At 39.7% G+C, this 19,403-nt stretch overlaps 1 protein-coding gene and 1 long non-coding RNA gene across 38 annotated transcripts in view; both read left to right on the forward strand.

The window, feature by feature from the left end:
* Positions 1–19,403, forward strand: part of FHIT (fragile histidine triad diadenosine triphosphatase) — a 1,651,033-nt gene that overhangs the window by 964,416 nt on the left and 667,214 nt on the right. For 10 of the 37 annotated variants that reach the window (XM_081524702.1, XM_081524701.1, XM_081524699.1 and 7 more), the window contains exon 1: positions 11,604–11,891. The exons of the other annotated variants lie outside the window; for them this stretch is intronic. The gene's annotated coding sequence lies outside the window, so the exon portion shown is untranslated. Of the gene's footprint in view, positions 1–11,603; positions 11,892–19,403 lie in introns of those variants that run through there. 37 annotated transcript variants of the gene reach the window in all.
* Positions 13,836–16,318, forward strand: LOC145519842 (uncharacterized). Its single transcript, XR_014063958.1, has 2 exons — positions 13,836–14,626; positions 15,020–16,318. It is a non-coding gene; the product is annotated as an uncharacterized LOC145519842 (long non-coding RNA).

Genomic DNA, 19,403 nt, shown 5'->3' on the forward strand with positions numbered 1-19,403 from the left:
TTTAAGGTTGACAATTAATTTACAGTAAAAAATCTAATTATATGGGAGTAAACAAAATTTGTATGGGGCAGCCTTTGGGCTTTAACTTTTCTTAGGCACTGTGTTGTCTACATTCATCAGTTGGAAGTTGCCCCTACTGTCTGCTAAAAGAAGTTGTCTATTTGATTAGAGTTTCTGAGTTTTGAAGAAACTCATCCTTAGTTGTTCCTTTTGTGAACATATCTTTTTTCATAACAGTTGGTACAAAAAATATGAGCATAGTAGAATCAAATACCAGGTAATCAAACTATTCACTGTATTGAATTGATCATAAATAATACATTGACAGTTTAAGAGCAAGTCCCCAGCTGAGGAGAATGAAGGCAAGAGGGCTTCAAAGAGACTTCGGAACAATGATCCTATTGCTGACGAAAAGAAGAAGAAATCCCTTTCCATAGGAGAAAATTAGGTACCAGCTGCTAGAAGTGTTTGCTCAGAGTCCTATTGCAAATTTACTTCATCAATATGGCTGAGGACCAGACAGTTTTCTGGAGTCATGGAAATGTCCCAGGCCATCCTGCATCAGTCACCAGTATCCGTGCCACGCCAAGGCATACTTCTGGAAAAGCAAGACTGTGACCCTGAAAAATGGCACGTTAGCTTCAGAACATTTAGCAGTTTGGAGAAATCCAGCTCTGTCCAGGATCTGAGAAGACTTTTGTGAATTCTGCTATCAGTGGCTGAGGCCAGATCTTCACACCAGAGAGTAGATGATGGAAAAGCTGGTGCTGAAGTGGTTCATGATCTGCATGCTGCTGGAGTGCCAGGTCTTAGTCAAAAAAAAAGTGGTGTGGAGACTTGTAAAGACCTCTGGGGGATGTGCTAAAAAATAAGCAGAAACTGAAGAAATGAACCATAGTCGGCATACAAGGACAGGAATTTCTGGTGCAAAACTCAGATGTTGAGATATTATATATAAGTTGAGCTCAGTGATGTGGATGATGAAAGAGACTTATGCAGGGAGGCCTGGTCTGTGGTCAGTGTCATACCTCCAGAGAAGGGCCAGCAGGACCAGAAAAGTCCCTTCCCCAAGACCTTTCCTGAAACAGGTGAAATGGAGGGTAAGACACCCAAGGAGAACTTGGAGAAGGACTTGATGGGAGTCACAGAAGAGACAAGAACCCATCAATCCGAAGAGCCTGGACCCCTGAACGGTCCTGAGGGAGAAGTTTCAACTAACAGTGGATTCAGAAGACGTCCCTTTAGGAGGCACAGGTGTTTCAAAAGGAAATGGACCAACAGCCCCACTTTCCAAGAAGCGCGTCAAGAAGAAACCACATCTTTGGACAAAGAGTTCTCGGGAAAACTTGGGTCTCTTTCCATCGGTTCACCTGGCACGGTGGGATCCACCAGTCTTCCTAAAGGAAAAGAAGCTTGGGGTAGGGCATCCTATGAATATAGGGTATGCAAGGAGAAATTTCCTTATCAATCTCAGCTTACTCTGCACCGGAGGACACATACAGGTGAGAGACCCTTTAAATGCAGTGTTTGTGTCAAAGGGTTCATGCAGCCTTCACACCTTTGGGTTCACCAGTTGGTCCACACAGGCAAGAAGCCATACTGCTGTGACCTCTGCCCCAAGAAGTTCACCAGCGTCTCCGTACTGCATGCCCATGAGAGGACCCACGCCCGGGAGAAGCTTTCCAGGGTGAGCTCTGTGACAAGGCCTTCAGCCACCATGGGAACCTCCGTGTTCACTGACGCACCCGCTCTGGGCTCAAACCCTACATGTGTCCCGAGTGTCACAGCGCCTTCCATCAGCTGGGGACTTTCATATATCACCAGAAAAGCCAGTCCAAATGGCTCACCGTGGATCCTGCCCTCAGGCCCAAGTCCCTTCTTCTCCAAGGAGGAAATTCAGGATGATTTGTTACCTCTGTGGCACGAAGTGTGAAGGACTTAGGAGGATACTGAGACCTAGTGGGGTTCTATTCACATCGGTTAGGATCTTTGAATGATGATTTATTTTCCCTTGGGAGTTTGTTTCCTACTTTGCTATAGACTATGGTTTTATGATAAGTGTTTGCTGTGTGTTGTTCTTCTTCCAAAGAAGGCGTATCTCACTAGTTATCAGTACTTCATCATGAAACTGAGGCTGCTGCTGACTGTCTTCCTGTTAGGCATTATTTCATTGTAAAATAGAATGCTCCTGGCAGGGTGGCCAGATGAAATACACGATCACCAGTGAAATTTAAATTCAAAATGAACAAACTCATTTCTGTCAAAAATAAATCAATAAATAATACCTTATTTGGGTGCCACCTTCTGTCTCAAACAGTGATTAGAATTAAAAAAAAATTTTTTTTTTGTAAAGACAGCAGCAAAGATTTTAATAAGCATTTGGCTTAAAACATCCATTTCAATACTTACATTAGTGAATTATCAGGCAAGCCCTCAATTGCAAGTATTTTGTGAAAAATTAGAGTTTTCTGACTAGAGAAAATTGGACTGAGTGCTTTTCCTCTCCTTAATATTACAAATTGAGATTCAAAAGTAAGCTTTTATAACATTTGAATATCCATCTATTGTTACTCAGGTAAACTGAAATTATTTTCATTTGGCAATTTCAAAGCAAGTGAGTGAATCAAATCTGAAGCTGATAACTTGTAATTATATTGATTTTCCTTGTGCTTCTTGGGTATTCTTCAAAGTGACAATGCTTAGAGCAAATGTCACTTTATCACCAACAGCTTTGCAACACCCTAATTGCAGCTGACAGATGTACTATGAGAACGTATGAAAAGGGTTCTCAGTAGAGCAGATCAAAGTCTCCACCAAGCACGAGGGTTGGTCAGCCATCTCAGTAGCCTCCAAGTCCTCAAGAATGTGTGTAGTGCTTAAGAGAGAAAATAGGGAGGTGGGGCTGGTGGTGGTATACACAGGACTCCAGGAAGGAGGTGACAGTCAATCAGGCAAGAAGTGTTTCTTTTGACAGGTGTGTTGTAGGCTAGTGAATAAATAATGAAAGAAATGACTGTAATTAAGTGTATACTTAATTGAACGATTGAATGAAATATGGTTGCATGGTAAGGACCTCATTATAGACCATACTTGGCACATAAATATGATACTTACGTTGAGGGCTAATTAATTGGCTCTCACAGGTGGAGTGATGGGTCAGCTGTGGCCTTGCCTCTTGTTTGCGTTGGACGAGCCCAATCTTGAAGCAAAGATACTTACTCTTGTAGCATTTTGAAATTTGCCAAGCCAGACACTCATTTTAGAAGCTGTTAGGTAGTTATAATTTGAAAATTATGAGCAGAAAGCCTAATGTGTGAGGACAGATGACAGTGTGAGGAATTGTAGACAGAATGTGCCCCTGGGTGTTACTGAAGCTAGATGCCTCACTGTGCATTTTCTATCCTCATTTCTGACAGTGAGTCTTCAAAGAGACCATTACCTAAAACATTCAGTAAATGTGGGGGAGAGTGGTAATTCTCAAACTCTAGCATGCATCAGAATTACCTGGAAGACTTATTAAATCTGACACGGTTGGGGACCAGCCCCAGATTTATGATGCGGTAGATCTGGAAAAGGGCCAGAAGATGTGCATTGCTAACACAGTCCCAATTGATGGTGATGCTGTTGGTCTAGGGACCACACTTAGCGAACATCTTATGTAGAAAACCAATTAGTGAATGCAAATGAATTACTAAATCTAGCACCTACACAAGCATGATGCCATCCTAGTGCAGTGGAAATTAGGGTAATTCTCAGTGAGGAACTTCCTGCCACACAGAGTACCACCAGGTTGACCAAAAGCAACCAGAGTGGTGCTGCAGGAAATTGGGTTCAGAAAGTGGATTCTAGGAATGAGTATCTTCCACTCGGTAACCTTGTGATTTTAGGAAAGTTACCGAGCCACTCTGTACCTTGGCCTCCTCATCTGTCACAAGCAGATGATAGTAGTCCCTGTAGTATGAAATTTGGAGACAGCTTCCATGAGAGGATGTGTGAAAAAATTTTAGAATAAGAACTGGCCTGTAGAGTGAGCTGTACTATTACCTAAAGATGTCATAGTGTTCCAAAGGAATGTAACTGTGTATCAGTACATATACATCTCAGTCTGTTCAGGTTTTAACAGAATATCACAGACTAGCTAGCTTACAAGCAAAATAAATGTATTTCTCACAGTTGTAGAGGTTTGAAGCATGAAATCAAGGTGGCAGCATGGTTGAGTAAGGGCCTTCTTCTGTGTTGCAGACATCTCATTGTGTCCTCACACGTTGGAACCATCTAGGGAGCTCTGTTGGGTATCTGTGAAATCTTAATTATTTAGTTGCATCAGGTCTTTGTTTTGTCAAGCAGGATCTTCTGTTGTGGTGCATGGGGTTTAGAGTGCGTGGGCTTAGTAGTTGCAGTGTGAGGGCTCAGTTACTCTGCGGCACGTGAGATGTTCCCCACATCCTGCAGAATTCCCCAGCGAGGGATCAAATCCATGACACTGCAAGGCAGATTCGTAACCACTGGACCACCAGGAAAGTCCCTGTGAGATCTCTTTTATAAGAGCGCTAATCCATTCATGGGGGCTCAACCCTCATGACCTAATCACCTCCCAAGGCTCTGTTTTCTAACACTATCATAACGGTTGAATAGATCCAAACGTGTGAATTTTGTGTGGGCACATTCAGACCATATATTTATATTTATATTTATATTTATATTTATATTTATATTTATATTTATATTTATATTTATATTTATATTTATAGGAGAGATGGAAAGTCATCACGTGTTTTCAGGTTTGGGGCTACTTAACCTAGGGGACCTGTCTTGTGCAGAAAGCTACCTGAGGTGCAGTTGAAGTGAGCTCTTTATCACATCAATACCATTCAGTTCAGCTCAGTCACTCAGTCATGTCCAATTCTCTCTGACCCCATGGACTGCAGCACGCCAGGCTTCCCTGTCCATCACCAACTCCCAGAGCTTGCTCAAACTCATGTCCATCAAGTTGGTGATGCCATCCAACCGTCTCATCCTCTGTTGTTCCCTCCTCCTCCTGCCTTCAATCTTTCCCAGCATTAGGGTCTTTTACAAGGAGTCAGTTCTTCACATCAGGTGGCCAAAGTATTAGAATTTCAGCTTTAGCATCAGTCCTTTCAGTGAATATTCATGACTGATTTCCTTAAAGATTGACTGGTTGGATCTCCTTGCTGTCCAAGGGACTCTCAAGAGTCTTCTCCAACACCACAGTTCAAAAGCATCAATTCTTCAGTGCTCAGCTTTCTTTATAGTTCAACTCTCACATTCATTCATGACTACTGGAAAAACCATAGCTTTGACTAGTTGGGCTTTTGTTGGCAAAGTAATGTCTCTGCTTTTTACTATGCTGTCTAGGTTGGTCATAGCTTTTATTCCAAGAAGAAAGTGGCTTTTAATTTCATGGCTGCAATCACCATCTGCAGTGATTTTGGAGCCCAAGAAAATAAAGTCTGTCATGGTTTCCATTGTGTCCCCATCTGTTTGCCATGAAGTGATGGGACTGGATGCCATGATCTTAGTTTTCTGAATGTTGAGTTTTAAGCCAACTTTTTCACTGTCCTCTTTCACTTTCAACAAGAGGCTCTTCAGATCCCCTTCACTTTCTGTCATCTGCATATCTGAGGTTATTGATATTTCTCCCAGCAATCTTGATTCCAGGCCATGATTCATCCAGCCTGGCATTTTGCATGATGTCCTCTGCATAGAAGTTAAATAAGCAGGGTGAAAACATACAGCCTTGACATACTCCTTTCCCGATTTGAAACCAGTCTGTAGTTCCATGTCCAATTCTTAACTGTTGCTTCTTGACCTGCATACAGATTTCTCAGGAGGCAGGTAAGGTTGTCTGGTATTCCTATCTCCTGAAGAATGTTCCAGTTTGTTGTGATCTACACAGTAGGGTTTTATTTCAAATGTGAAGAATATTTCACATGAGACTGTTGACTAGGTGTATGGTTTGTTAATGTGGTAGCTTCAGTGACTAGTGGCAACTGTGATGGTGTATGAACCAGACAGCCTGAGAAAAATGGAGAGAGGAAAGAAGCAGAAAGAGATTGAGAGATAGTGGTGGAGAAGAGTGAGGACAGAGATAGGAAGGTGACAAAAAACTGGGAACTCAGGGCTTTTGTTGTATGACAATGCTTTTGACATAAATTAACTTCAGTGTTTCTATTAGTATTCTAAATACACTATTTCTAATACTACACTATAGTAATTCTAATTCTACTATTAACCCTAACCTGTGTACATCCATTTATACTGTAACCACTTAGGTGCTTGTGTGTGCTAAGTGCTGGCCTCTCGTATTTTGGTTGTTTGGGAAGTTCTGAGCTCCCATCTTAGGGAGTATAATAGATGTGAGGGTAAAGAAAGCATCCTTATTGCCTCCAAGGAGAATGCAGACAAGTGGGAAAGAAACTGAAGAGTAAATAAGATATCCTTAGGCAAAGGAGGGGAAAGAACAGTGTTATCAAGTATGTATTTTCTAGAACAGAATCCTCGTTAGAATCCTGCCTTCAACTCCATTTAGCCGTGAAGTCTTGGACATATTGCTTATCCTTTGTAAACCTGCAGTGAACTCACGATTGTAATGGAGGTGGTTCTGCTTTAAAGGACTATGGATACCTGTCAGGCATGCGCCATTTATTGGCTGGGGTACACAGTGCCTGTGTGCATGCTGAGTGGTGTCCAGCTCTTTGTGGCCCCATGGACTGTAGCCCACTAGGCTCCTCTGTCCATAGGACTTTCCAGTCAAGGGTGCTGGAGTGGGGTGCCATTTCCTACTCCTGGGGATCTTCCCCACCCAGGGATCGAACCCATGTCTCTTTCGTCTCCTGAACTAGCAGGCAGATTCTTTACCCCTGCACCACTGTGGTACACAGTAGGCCCTTCCTTAATGAGGCTGTGGGCTTGTTGGTTTGACTCTATTCTTTTGCAGGTAGAGTCCTGGGTTTTAGGTTAGTGGTTTCAGCCATATATACTGTGATGGTAGCAGTGTGTGGAACACAAGACGTTGCTTGAAGAAAAGACAAGAAGCGGACTGTGAGGTCACGCCAGCTGGAAGAAAGGTTGCTGCTGCTGCTGTAAGTTGCTTCAGTCATGGCCGACTCTGTGCGACCCCATAGACGGCAGCCCACCCAGCTCCTCCGTCCATGGGACTCTCCAGGCAAGAGTACTGGAGTGGGTTGCTGTTTGCCAAAATGTGTGTGGCCCTTGTTCTCTGGGTATTTGAGGGAGTTGGCAGGGCAGTCACTGGCTTCTACTGAAACAGAGATGGTGTGCAGGAAGAGGAGTAAGGGAATAGTACAATAACGGCAGGTGCTTTTATGGACACTATAAGGTGAGGTTGCCCTTCAAGAGTTACTGCCTTATCATTACTGCTGAATTGTTTCACGGTGTTCTAAGTCCTTGAATTGCTCAATATGCTGCCAGAACAGTGATTCTTGACAAATGTGCAGCTCACACATGATGGCTGTGGATCCTGGGATTCGGATCATGGCTGTTTGGTGCTAAGCGAACAATGGGAGGATAGGGGAACAAGAAGCATGTGGGAAGGGAGGGAATCTTCTGGAGGCAGAAGAGTCCAGTAACCATGATCTCTGGCATCACACACCCTGCCTTAAATCTTGGCTCTGCTGTATGCCTGTTGGGTGCCTCTGACCAAGTCACTTGCCCCACGGCTCAGTTTCCTCACGTATAACCTAGGGTTGAGTTAACACATGTATAGCATCACCAGCTACATCATTAGCACTGGAGGATTAGTTATTTATTTTTGGCTGAACAAGGTCTTTGTTGCTGCACGGGGATTTTCTCGTGGAGAGCAGGGGCTGCTCTCTAGTTGCAGTGCTTGGGCTTCTCATTGTGGTGGCTTCTCTTGTTGCAGAGCACGGGCTTTAGGGAAAGCAGGCTTCAGTAGTTGTGGTGCTTGGGCTTAGTTGCCTCACTTCGTGTGTAATCTTCCCAGACCAGGGATCAAACCCATGTCCCCTGCATTGGCAGGCAGATTCTTAACCACCAGGGAAGTCCAGGTTAGTTATTATTTCTATTATTTCATGTAAGGAAGGATACTCCTAACCTTTTACAGTTTTCCCAGAACACTGAAGAAATTCAAGGTGACCCCTTAGAGTAATACTGTAAAATCACATTAACATTTAACTCATAAGAATTGTACTCTATGGGACTTCCCTGGTGGTCCAGTGGCTAAGACTCTAAGGTCCCAATGCAGGGGGCCTGGGTTCAATCCTTGGTAAGGGAATTAAATCCCACATGCTGTAACTAAAGACCTGGTGCAGCCAAATAAATAAAAAAAAAAAAAAAAAAAAGAATTGTACTCTACATGCCTTTAGGATAACTAACATATGTTATATATAATCATGTATATGACTGCTCAGAGCTGCTGTTTTCTTTCTCTTCTTTTAGTCTTCTGCATCTTTATCTCTAAAGTGTACTAATTAAATACTATAAAATTAAGCTTTCACATGGACTGCTTTTTATTTACTGTGCCCAGCAGTATAGATTTTATTACTACATTTAAGAATTGTATACACAGACCTATGCGTTCTGCATTTTGTGGGTTATTTGAGGCATGTCAAAGTTACTGAGGACTTGAGAGCTTCATCCTCAGTGGCTACCTCTCTCCACCGAGGCTGGCTGCCTTGTATTTTCAGTCGGCTGGAGAAGATATTTCTCACTTCTGTTCTGTTTCAGAATGAAGAGTAGGCATGTGTGGGACACCAGGGTAGGCTAGGTGATGGGTACATAGGAAATGTTATTTTGCTTTATTTTTTTTTTTCTTTTTAACTGTAACAAGAGCCTGTTATGTTAACAGCTTACCTGTTCATTTTTCTTTGCTGTAATAATAGGGTTTTGCTTAGAAAGCTATGTCCATTACTGAGCAATTAACAGCAAGATGAGCATATTTAAAAGCTGCATAGAAGAGAAGGAGGAGAATGCATTGAGCATAAAATTAGACTCTTGACAACAGGTTTTCATTTAAATGATGTCTGGGATTTTTTTTTTTTTTTCTTTTTTGCTAGTATATAACTGCCTTCTAGCTTTGTTCTCTCACACCCAGTTTGTCTTGACATGTTATATGTACTTGGGAAATGAATAGCAAGTTTGTTTCATTTTTTGAACAATTGTATATCTTTTGAGTGTGCTGAGGGGCTACCATGGTTTAAAGTGGTGATTTTTTTTTTTTTCCTTAAGATTTTATAATTAGGTTCCATAGTGATTCAAAATGGAGCTATCCTTTGCAAATTTTATATGAGTGAAAGCCTGCTTCCTCTTTGCATGTTTTCTCAGTCTCCACTATGACATCAGAATCCACACATAAAATGTTGATTTTTTAAAATTAATTTCTTTTTTATTGAAGGATAATTGCTTTACAGAATTTTGTTATTTTCTGTCAAACCTCAACATGAATCAGCCATAGGTATATATATATATCCCCTCCCTTTTGAACCTCCCTCCCATCTCCCTCCCCATCCCACCCCCCTAGGTTGATACAAAGCCCCTGTTTGAGTTTCCTGAGCCATACAGCAAATTCCCCTTGGCTATCTATTTTACATATGGTATGTAAGTTTCCATGTTACTCTTTCCATACATCTCACCCTCTCTTCCCTCTCCCCATGTCCGTAAGTCTTTTCTCTATGTCTGTTTCTCCATTGTTGCCCTGTAAATAAATTCTTCAGTACCATTTTATTTTCCCACATTGGAAGATCCAGGTTCCTTCTGAAGCATTTAATTCCTATTTTTAAGATAAACGTAATATATATACACATCAGAACTTACATCTGAACCAGATAAAGGTATCTTGGAGTCACTTTTATTTATTTACTCAAGACTGGTATTTTATGAAATAATTTGAAAATCCAGAGAAAAAGTGAGGTTTGGAGATGACAGTACATACAAGGTGTCATTTCTTTCTCAGTGAGTACTTTAGTCTGCTGTATTCAATTATTATTGAGGATTTAAACCCTACCTTCAAAGTGCAAACATTTTCTTCTGTAGTTAAAGCTGGGATATTTTCTTTTACTGGTAATATTACTAAAGACTTAGGACAAAGAAAGTTGTAACAGGTGAACACAGCATGTTGCCAGGTGTTAATTATGCCTTTAATGTAGAAAGTGCTGAGGAATATTGATTCTCATTCTTTGTACATATGTATATGCACCACATATGTGTATACATAACACTGATCCTTACATGGTAAGAAAATGACAAAGCAAAAACAGGACAAATAAACTATTTGGGGTTAACCGCTGTGTTTGCTTTAACCTTCTGTAGCACATGTGGGAGAAAAATACTCGACCCAATTCTTGAATGGGCACAGAGATACCAAACCTTCCAACTAGAGTTGGATTCTCTCAAAGATGAGCAATAACTTAATACCACTTAATTCTGCTTTATACCATCATTTCTGTTATGAACTTTAAGAATTGTGTAAGGCATTATTATTAAGTACTACTTCTAGAATTGTTTTAAAAAAACTTTCTCTAAAATTATAAGGCAATTTTGACATTTTTCCAGAAAATATCTTGTTTGTCAAGATGGTCATATTCTGCTTTTTAGTAATGAATGTCTTTTTGGTAGTAAGGACTTGATCTGACAATATTTAAATGCCAATGATAGATTAAAAATGAAATTAGCCTATTAATTAGTTAGGGAGAAAAGATTGAACAAATGGTAAAATACCCTAAGATGAAAATATTTTTACTAATAGATGTATCTTTTTACCAATTGTAGCAGTGACTTTGTTAAGCTTTTGAAATCTGTGAATGGACAGAAGGAATCTCCCCTCCTGACAGGAGTGCATGTCCATGCAAATTGTTAAATCCCTAAAAAATCAAGTAAATGTTAGAGACCATGCATAGCCTCAGGGTATGATTTTTGACCTTGGAATTAGTGGCACTTTGGGCTGAATTATTCTTTGCTGTGAAGGGAGCTTTCCTATGCATTGCAGGATGTTTAACAGCATTTCTGATCTCTCCTTACTAGTTGCCAGTAGCACCCTCAAGCAAAAATGTTAGTAGACATTGCCAAATACTGCTAAGGGGTGAGAAAGGAGGAAAATCGGCCCTTGGTTGAGAAAAACTGATGTAGAGATTTAGATACAGGAATACCTAATTCAAGTTCTTAGTGATTGCTGTTTTATTACCAGTCACAACCATGACTGGCAAGTGCTTCAGGCCTTAATAAAACGAGATTTCACCCAGTGGTCCCAGCTGAAATAAACGACACCACTTTGACCTCATCGAAGTTCTAAGCATTCACTGGAAATTCAGCACAATAGAGACCCCTAGTCCCTACCTACTTTTCTGTCAGTACACATCCTCATTACTTTGTTTTGAGTGCCAATCCATTTTAGTAATGCAACTCAAACGGTTTAGACTTGCAGTAGATAATGGAGCGTCTGCCTCCTAAGTAGAGTTCATACCTTCCTAGTGAATGAAAACACGAAAGGAGAAATGTTGCTCTTGATGCTCGTGTACTGCTAAAGTTGATTTGACCAGGTAATTGTGACATCAGCATGAGGTCTCTGGCAGGTGAAGGTGGTATAGCAGGGAGTGGAGGCGGTGCCTGGGAAGTTGATTGCCAGTGATAGCTAGAGGCCTGATTTCTCATTCTCTGCCTAATTCCAGATGCCTGGCTAGACCAGATGCTGCATTTGGTATGCTGTGTACAGTTCTGTGTGGTTTACGAGAGGCCTTTTGGAGTCAGGGGACCCTAAAATGATTCCTAAGTGAGGAGAAAAAGAACTCTGATGAGATTACTGAGTTCTGTCAGGGAAGAATATGAACGCTAGGTTGGAGCTGTTACCAGTGGCACAGTTGTTTATGCAACAGAAAAAAGAGGAGTGCTATTTAGAGGTAAACATGAATTTTAAAAAATTCATCAGTTTTGTCTCTATCACCCTTTTATAGAGTATTTTCTGACTTAATTAGTAAGACTGCTCTGTCTTGGATTAGACCTAGATTGTGATTCTGAAAGTGAAAGTGTCAGTCAGTCAGGAATGTCCGACTCTTTGCGACCTCATGGACTGTAGCCCAGCAGGCTCCTCTGTCCATGGAATTCTCCAGGCAAGAATACTGGAGTGAGTGCCATTTCTTTCTCCAGGGGATCTTCCTGACCCAGGAACTGAACCTGAGTCTCCTGAATTGCATGCAGACTCTTCACCTACTGAGCCACCAGGGAAGTCCAGATTGTGATTAGGGATGGTATTAAAAACTTTATTTAACTGTAAGCACCTGGGGGAAAAACTGCTTTCATGGTTATTTTTAAAGTGGCCCATGGAGAGACATGGATAATCTCTGAGGCCTATTAGCCTTAGTTTTCGATATTTGGTAGTTTTATATTTATGTTTATATTTATATAAAGACCTGCTAATAGAAGGTCTTTAGAGGTCTTGTTTGACATATGTGCCTAATGTCCCAGTTCTATGTCCCAGAGAGACATCACTGTTTCAGGCACTGCGATTTTTTCCTACTCAGGGAAGCCAATTCAAAGTGACCAGTGTTGGCATGTAAGCCCAAACCCACTGACTGATCTTTACATAAACCCTGGTTAAAGTAGCAAGTGAGGAAATGTAACTCTAGGCCAGAACAGTTTAGTAGAACTGATTTGTGTCGTCCCTCCATATAGTAGCCGTTAAGCCACATATCCCTATTGAAAATTTGAAATATAGCTAGTGTGACCAAAGAATGAGATTTTAATTATTTAATGAAATTTAAATATAAATAGCAACTTGTGGCTACCAGGTATGATATTGGGCAGTGCAATTCTAGGCTTTTGAGAAACATTTTCAGATACAATTGTGGACCTACGATTGTGGTTACTCTGGCCTTTGGAACAGACCATACTCACAGAGCAGTTATCACAGTCTTAGTCTATCCACTTAGTCAAAGCCCTCTGTTTATCCACTTGAACAGAAAAAGTATAATGGTTGTGTATGCCAACAATCCTGGTAAGTTAAGGTTGCGGAAGTCTGGCTTAGGAGGGCCTGATATTAAACACAGGACTTCCCAAGTGGCACTGGTAAAGAATCCTCCTGTCAATGCAGGAGACCCAGGTTTGATCCCTGGATTGGGAAAATCCCCTGGAGGAGGAAATGGCAACCCACTGCAGTATTCTTTACTGAAAAATTCCATAGACAGAGGAGCCTGGTGGGCTACAGTCCACAGGGTGGCAAAGAGTTGGGCACGACTGAGTGGCTGAGCACAATATTAAACACAAGCATCTCAATATCCGAGATGCCTGTGTTAAATATTGTGCTCAGTCACTCAGCTAGTTCCCTCTTCTCTAGTGGATACCATATGATAAATGAAATCACCTTAAGAAACATCCCTCCATCTTTCCCTTATCAGTTTGAAAGGCTCAGAGTGGTTGAAAGCTGGTAAGGATAATAATTTGATAATTGGTTTTTATTTCTAAAAGATATCTGAAAAGATGGAAAATACTTCTGCAGTCAAATGATTGAACTTTGACATATGTGAAAGTATATAAATATTCATGGTTGCACTCCTCTAAAGCCTTTTAAATATTAAAATTTATTTTTGCTTTATTATCTTTTTCCAACCAAGTTATATAACCTTGGGAAGTTCCTCTAAGTCCCATTGTTTTCATTTTTAAAGGGAAGTAACAAGAGCACGTAACCCTTAGGAGTGCTATGAGGCTTAAATGAGATAATAAATATATAGATTCAGCATAGTGCCTGGACCACATGAATTGCTCCATAAATTGTAGCTATTGTTATTGATATGGCTGCTTTTGTATATGTTAAAGGTTATATATTAATGATGATACTGTAAATTCAAGTATACAAATGCAGTTTTTTTTTTTTTTTTTTTCTTTCCATAACCTGAGAGTTCTTCGGCCATGTGAATCAATCTTCCTTAATTGTGTTGTTTGTTAAGAGTTTTTTATACCAGGTATTCTGAAAGCTAGGCACATTCTGACCTCTAAAAATGGCTCTCTCAAACTTACCAGATGGTTTATTGTGACAGTAAATAGGTGTATCTTTTAAGATATTACCTGATTATACAAAATCATGTCTACTTATCATGGTAGCTTTTTTCTTTCTTTCTTTCCTTTTTTTTTTTTTTTTTTAATAACGACCTGCCTTGAATGCTGGAGTAAATGGCATGCTAAGCTTCCTCTCATTGAACCAAGATGACTCAGTTTTCAACTTAAGAAAAATGAAGTGTCTCTAACTTTTTAAGTTGAAGTGTTAGTGTTTTAAAAATATAGTTCCCTAAGAAAGATTGTACACTGTTGCCAACTTTAAAAGGTGTACAATGTGAGAGTTAAGATTTATTTGGGGCAAAATGAAGACTACAGCCCAGGAGACTGCACCTTAGACAGCTCTGAGAAACTGCTCCAAAGTGGCAGGGGGTAGGTCAGTATATATGTTATTTTGAAGAGGGAGTTCATGTAATCAAGCACATGTTTTTCCAAAAAGTTTCTACTAGTCTCATGAAGCTTCTGCTAGAAACAGTAATCACTGTGAAGCATTTTAGTGGTTTTCTAGATATGGGGAGATACACGACTTGGATTCATAAAATCAGCTCTTAAAAACATTTAACTCTCTGAAGACCTGTCTTGCCAGGTTTTTCCCTGAGCACAGAGTGCCTCATTTCTGCTCTCCACTCTGAACTCCTTTCAGGGGGTGTTGAAGGTCAGCAGCTGCAGCAGCACATGATCTAATCCTCATAGAGGTAAATGGCAAGTGCCCATTTGTAGTTGACAGTGTGTATTTTCATATTTATATTTAATGTCTCAAATTATCAACATAGAGTATCTATAGTACTTGGGTTGGCTAGATAACTGTTTCACTCATTCACTCACTTAAAATGTTTTGAGGAATGTTTGATTAATTTGACCTATTTCCTCTAGGAAGTTGCATTCTGATTATGAGAGTTGTCTAGGGAAAAAAATGCTTCTCTTTTCAGGTGGAAGGATGTATTTAAATTTAGAATGACATATATTCCTTCTGGCTCAGGGTGCCTGTGCATTAATATAGAAATTGATATTCGGGTAAAATCTTGAACAGTTAGGGATGAGTATCTAAAACTCAGTTAACCTTTAGCTGTTCACCCCATAGTAGTGACATGTTCTCGTTTTCACTCCTGTGGGATTACATGTATTCTTTATCATTGTACAGCCAAAGACAAAAGTCAAACTCTTAAGACCAGTTTCAGCCAGGGCACATGAACAAATCTCCAGGGCTCGGGATGTACATCACTTACTTGATTTGTAATGCTTTCAGTAGGGAATGAGGTTCTCCTTCTGGTTAACTGCTTTATTTTCATGAATCCACATTGAATCTCCCTTCAAGTTGCTTAGTGATAACAGAATAAACTTCCAATCCAGGGTCTTGGGGCTCAGATTCCTGTGGTGATGATCACCATGATCTCTGCATTACTTCTATCGCCAATGTGATTGCAGGTCGGAATTTCTGACAATATTCAAAGTCATGTTTTAGAAAAAGACAAGAAAGCAAAATGTCACACCCATTTAAAATTGTCTTAATAGTAAAATAATTTTATCATATTGGTTTGACATGTTCAGTGTGTGTATATAGGTCTATACTTTTGAGCAATGCTTCCATTGTTTAAATGATTGCTGAATGGTAATAGCTCTTGGCAGAAATTTCTTATTATTTCAACCTTTAAATGATGAAATGTCTCTAGACCCATCATGAGAAGAGACATGAAAGGGTCGCATGTGCCCTGATGGTCTAGGTTTCTAAGCTTTACCTGCTAAGCCTCCTGAAAAGACACAGATGAAGAAAATTTAGACATGAGTTATAATTGTACGCTTTTCTATCACTCCTTGGAGAAGGCACTGGCAGCCCACTCCAGTACTCTTGCCTGGAAAATCCCATGGACAGAGGAGCCTGGTAGGCTGCAGTCCATGGGGTCACAAAGAGTCGGACGCAACTGAGCGACTTCACTTTCACTTTTCACTTTCATGCATTGGAGAAGGAAATGGCAACCCACTCCAGTGTTCTTGCCTGGAGAATCCCAGGGACAGCGGAGCATGGTGGGCTGCCATCTATGGGATCACACAGAGTCGGGCACAACTGAAGCGACTTAGCAGCAGCAGCAGCTATCACTCCTCATAGTGAACTTATTTGGGTTGATCATACAAGTTTTTATAATAATGGTCCCCACGTTGCTTCATTTTTTTTTTAAAGCATTGCTGCAATGAGCTCCCTTCTTATATATTTAAATTGTTGACTAATTGTCTTAATCATTAATCCATGAATTTATGCAACACATTCACATTATTAATTTTTTGTGTGTTCCTCCAACCCCACCCCATGTTTTCAATTCAGGACTTCAGGATGAGAGGGAAAGCTGTGTACAAGTCCTTTTTGTTGTGGTTGTCAGAAATTCTTAATGGAAGTAGTTGGGATCTCTCTTTGTTGTGTCATTTGATCCGTCATATCTTAATGGTTCCCCCCAGGATGAGCTGTCTACTCCTCTTGAGTGCAGCTTTCCCTCTGGCCTTATATCTTAGTTGCTTGTGTACTTTTCTGATTTTGAATGTGGACTATGTGTTCCATGGTGAAAGATACTGTAACTGGAAAGGGCAGACCTGTGTGGGGAGAGCTGCGTATATGGATGAATGATCAAACCAGTTAATTAAGAATGAAGAGACTGCATATATTTCCCCATGAATTATAGTCACCATTCTTCTCTGGAATTTGTGTCTTCACCTATACTGTCCAGGCCTATCTATTGCCATTCTCACTGGGAGCATTAAAATATCTGTTCTGCATACTGTATTATAGTGATATATTTTTCTTTCATTTTCAAAGTTGACAAAGAATACCTATTGAACATTTGGCTGTGAAGAAGTTAACATGTTTAAAAAGATTTAAGAAAATTAGCTACTTTACTCTGAAGATAAAATGTTCATTTAAACTAGGGAGGAACAGCTTCTTTGCGTCAGCTTTCTCATGCCATCCTGTGCTAAATTGTGAATTTGTTTTGCATTGGATTTTCTCTTTTGCAGAAAAGTGTCATCATTTTCACTGCCAGAATAGATTATAGAACAAAACAGAAGACTTTTCTGAAGGCAGCTTTGTGTGTGTGTGTGTGTGTGTGCGTGTGTGTGTGTTTAGGAAAAATCTGTGGCAAACACATTTTCCTGGAGATTTTGATAATTTTTGGTAGCATTATCTGGACTTTACAACTTGTAAACAGCTGGTGTTTCAGTTTTCTTACATCAACTCTTGTTATTTATATAACCAACAAATTACCGTCTAATATTAAGTGATACATTAATGAAAAGTTTTATTTAAATAAGTCAGTCAATAGCTCTTTGAGTTGGCGCTATGTGTCAGGTGTGGACTACTGGGGTGGGATCAAGGCAATCTTGACAGTTTAGTGCGGAAGATGGTCATTAAACAAATAGGTATGTATACTATATGACTATAGTCCTTGTGGCAAGGGCTACAAAGAAGACAAGTGGAATAGTAAGGAGATAATAGAACAGAGCCTTATCTTTGCTGTGATTTTGTATGGTATCCTTTAGTCCCATGTGGCTATTTAAATGTAATTTAGATTTCTTTGTTTTGATTTCTTTGATCTTAAAGATATTTAATTACAATTAAAATTGCACTTCCCAGTCATAGTACCATATTTCAAGTGTTCAGTGATTCCATGAGGCTACCATACTGGACAACGTGACTCAGGAATGCTTTCATCATTTCAGGGAATCCTCTTGGACAGCGTTGTAACTATAGGTTCTGAGAGGATCTCTGTGTAGAACAGATGTTTAAACTTAGATATATCTGAGTAGGCAATGTCCCAGTGACAATTTGGGATAGAGGGGAGAACAGTCTTGGTAGAGGAATGCTCTAGCATATGGAGATAAACTGTATTAAACTTGATCTGTTATGTTCTTAGAATGGCATTTACCATTTTTTCATGCTTGCCTATTTTAAGAAGGTATAATAGTATTGGCATTTGCAATATTACTGTAACCATATAAAATTATGTCTTACTTGGCCCTTCTTAAGGATGGTGTTACATTAAATGAATAATAAATCTGGCATCCAAAATAATTCAAAAGCATTTAAAAATCTTCTTAGGTGTTTTTTTTTTTTTTGCAAAAAAAGTAAAAAAGGAATTCTTTCATAATGTGAATAGAGATCTTTCATCATTCTCTCCCTTCTTTCACTAACATATATCACTACTACCCTTAAAGGCTCTCCATTTTTTCTTCCAGAATTCCAGATGTCTTATAAATCCTGTCTAACTCAGCTTTTTATCACATGCTTTAATATATCCTGTTTCTCGTTTTTTTCATTTTTTTATGATATCCTGCTCTCTGGCTATTGGACAACAAAGGGAACGGCGACTGCTGATTCAGCGGGGAGCAGTCTCTCCTCCTTATAGACTTTGCAAAAGGATGCAGCCACTCAACTATTACCGCGATTCCACAGTAGGGAGCATTCTAAGGCTTACAGGGGATTTGATTATGCTAGTTGGTCTTGACTTTGCTCTCCACAGGTTTTAGAACCAAGCTGTTGCTTTGATATGCATATTATATAGTTCCATGCTGGAATTATTTTTATATAAATGTCATTCCTTCTCCTGAGAGGCTATCCTATAGTCTAGTGAGTGGGTTTTTTTTTTTTTTTTTTTCTTAGTACACTGGAAGTGAGAAAGCCGGGATGGTAGATCCCACTGATTATACCTTTCAGTCTCTAAAATCTGTTATTATAACTCACATGGCTTATTTTTTATTGAAAGATATACTATCGCTCAATTTAATACTTTTGGTCCAGTTTATGTAGAGTAACATTGAGTAAAATCTTACAGTGTTGTATTAGTGGGAGAGAAAGGTAATTCTGAAGAAGTAGAAGCCCAGGACTTAATAATTCCAGCTGCAAAAAGTAAATCTAGACTGTGTTGCCTGTCACACATTCTTAATATATCTTTTTAAATAATTAGGTGAGGATTTTTTTCTAATTAAACTATGAGTTGCTGTTTGTTAAGTTCCAAAGGATTTGAAATCAACTAAATATTTGTAGGTTTTATTTCTCTGTTTTCAGCATCTGGTAAGGTAAATTTTTATTTGTTTTATATTTGAAAAAGTAATTAGAATTTGTGAGCATACTCCCATATCATATGAATTTCAAGAGGAAAAGAAATCAGAATTTTTTTTTAAAAGTATGTAATAATTCCAATAGAGAGATTCACCATGTAGTATAGATTCTGCCTTCTGTGTGGCTCCTGTCCTTTCACTTTTCTCTGCTCCTGAATCACAAAGATTGCTTACATAGACGATAACCCTCTAATTAGTCCATTGGCTTTCAGTCCTACTTACTTGCCTTTGACCTGTTCTCATGTGGCTGCCAGAGCTGTTTG

This window comes from Giraffa tippelskirchi, chromosome 9 (assembly GCF_054371585.1).
Source record: "Giraffa tippelskirchi isolate mGirTip1 chromosome 9, T2T-mGirTip1v1.2.pri, whole genome shotgun sequence".
In the NCBI taxonomy this organism is placed as follows: domain Eukaryota; kingdom Metazoa; phylum Chordata; class Mammalia; order Artiodactyla; family Giraffidae; genus Giraffa; species Giraffa tippelskirchi.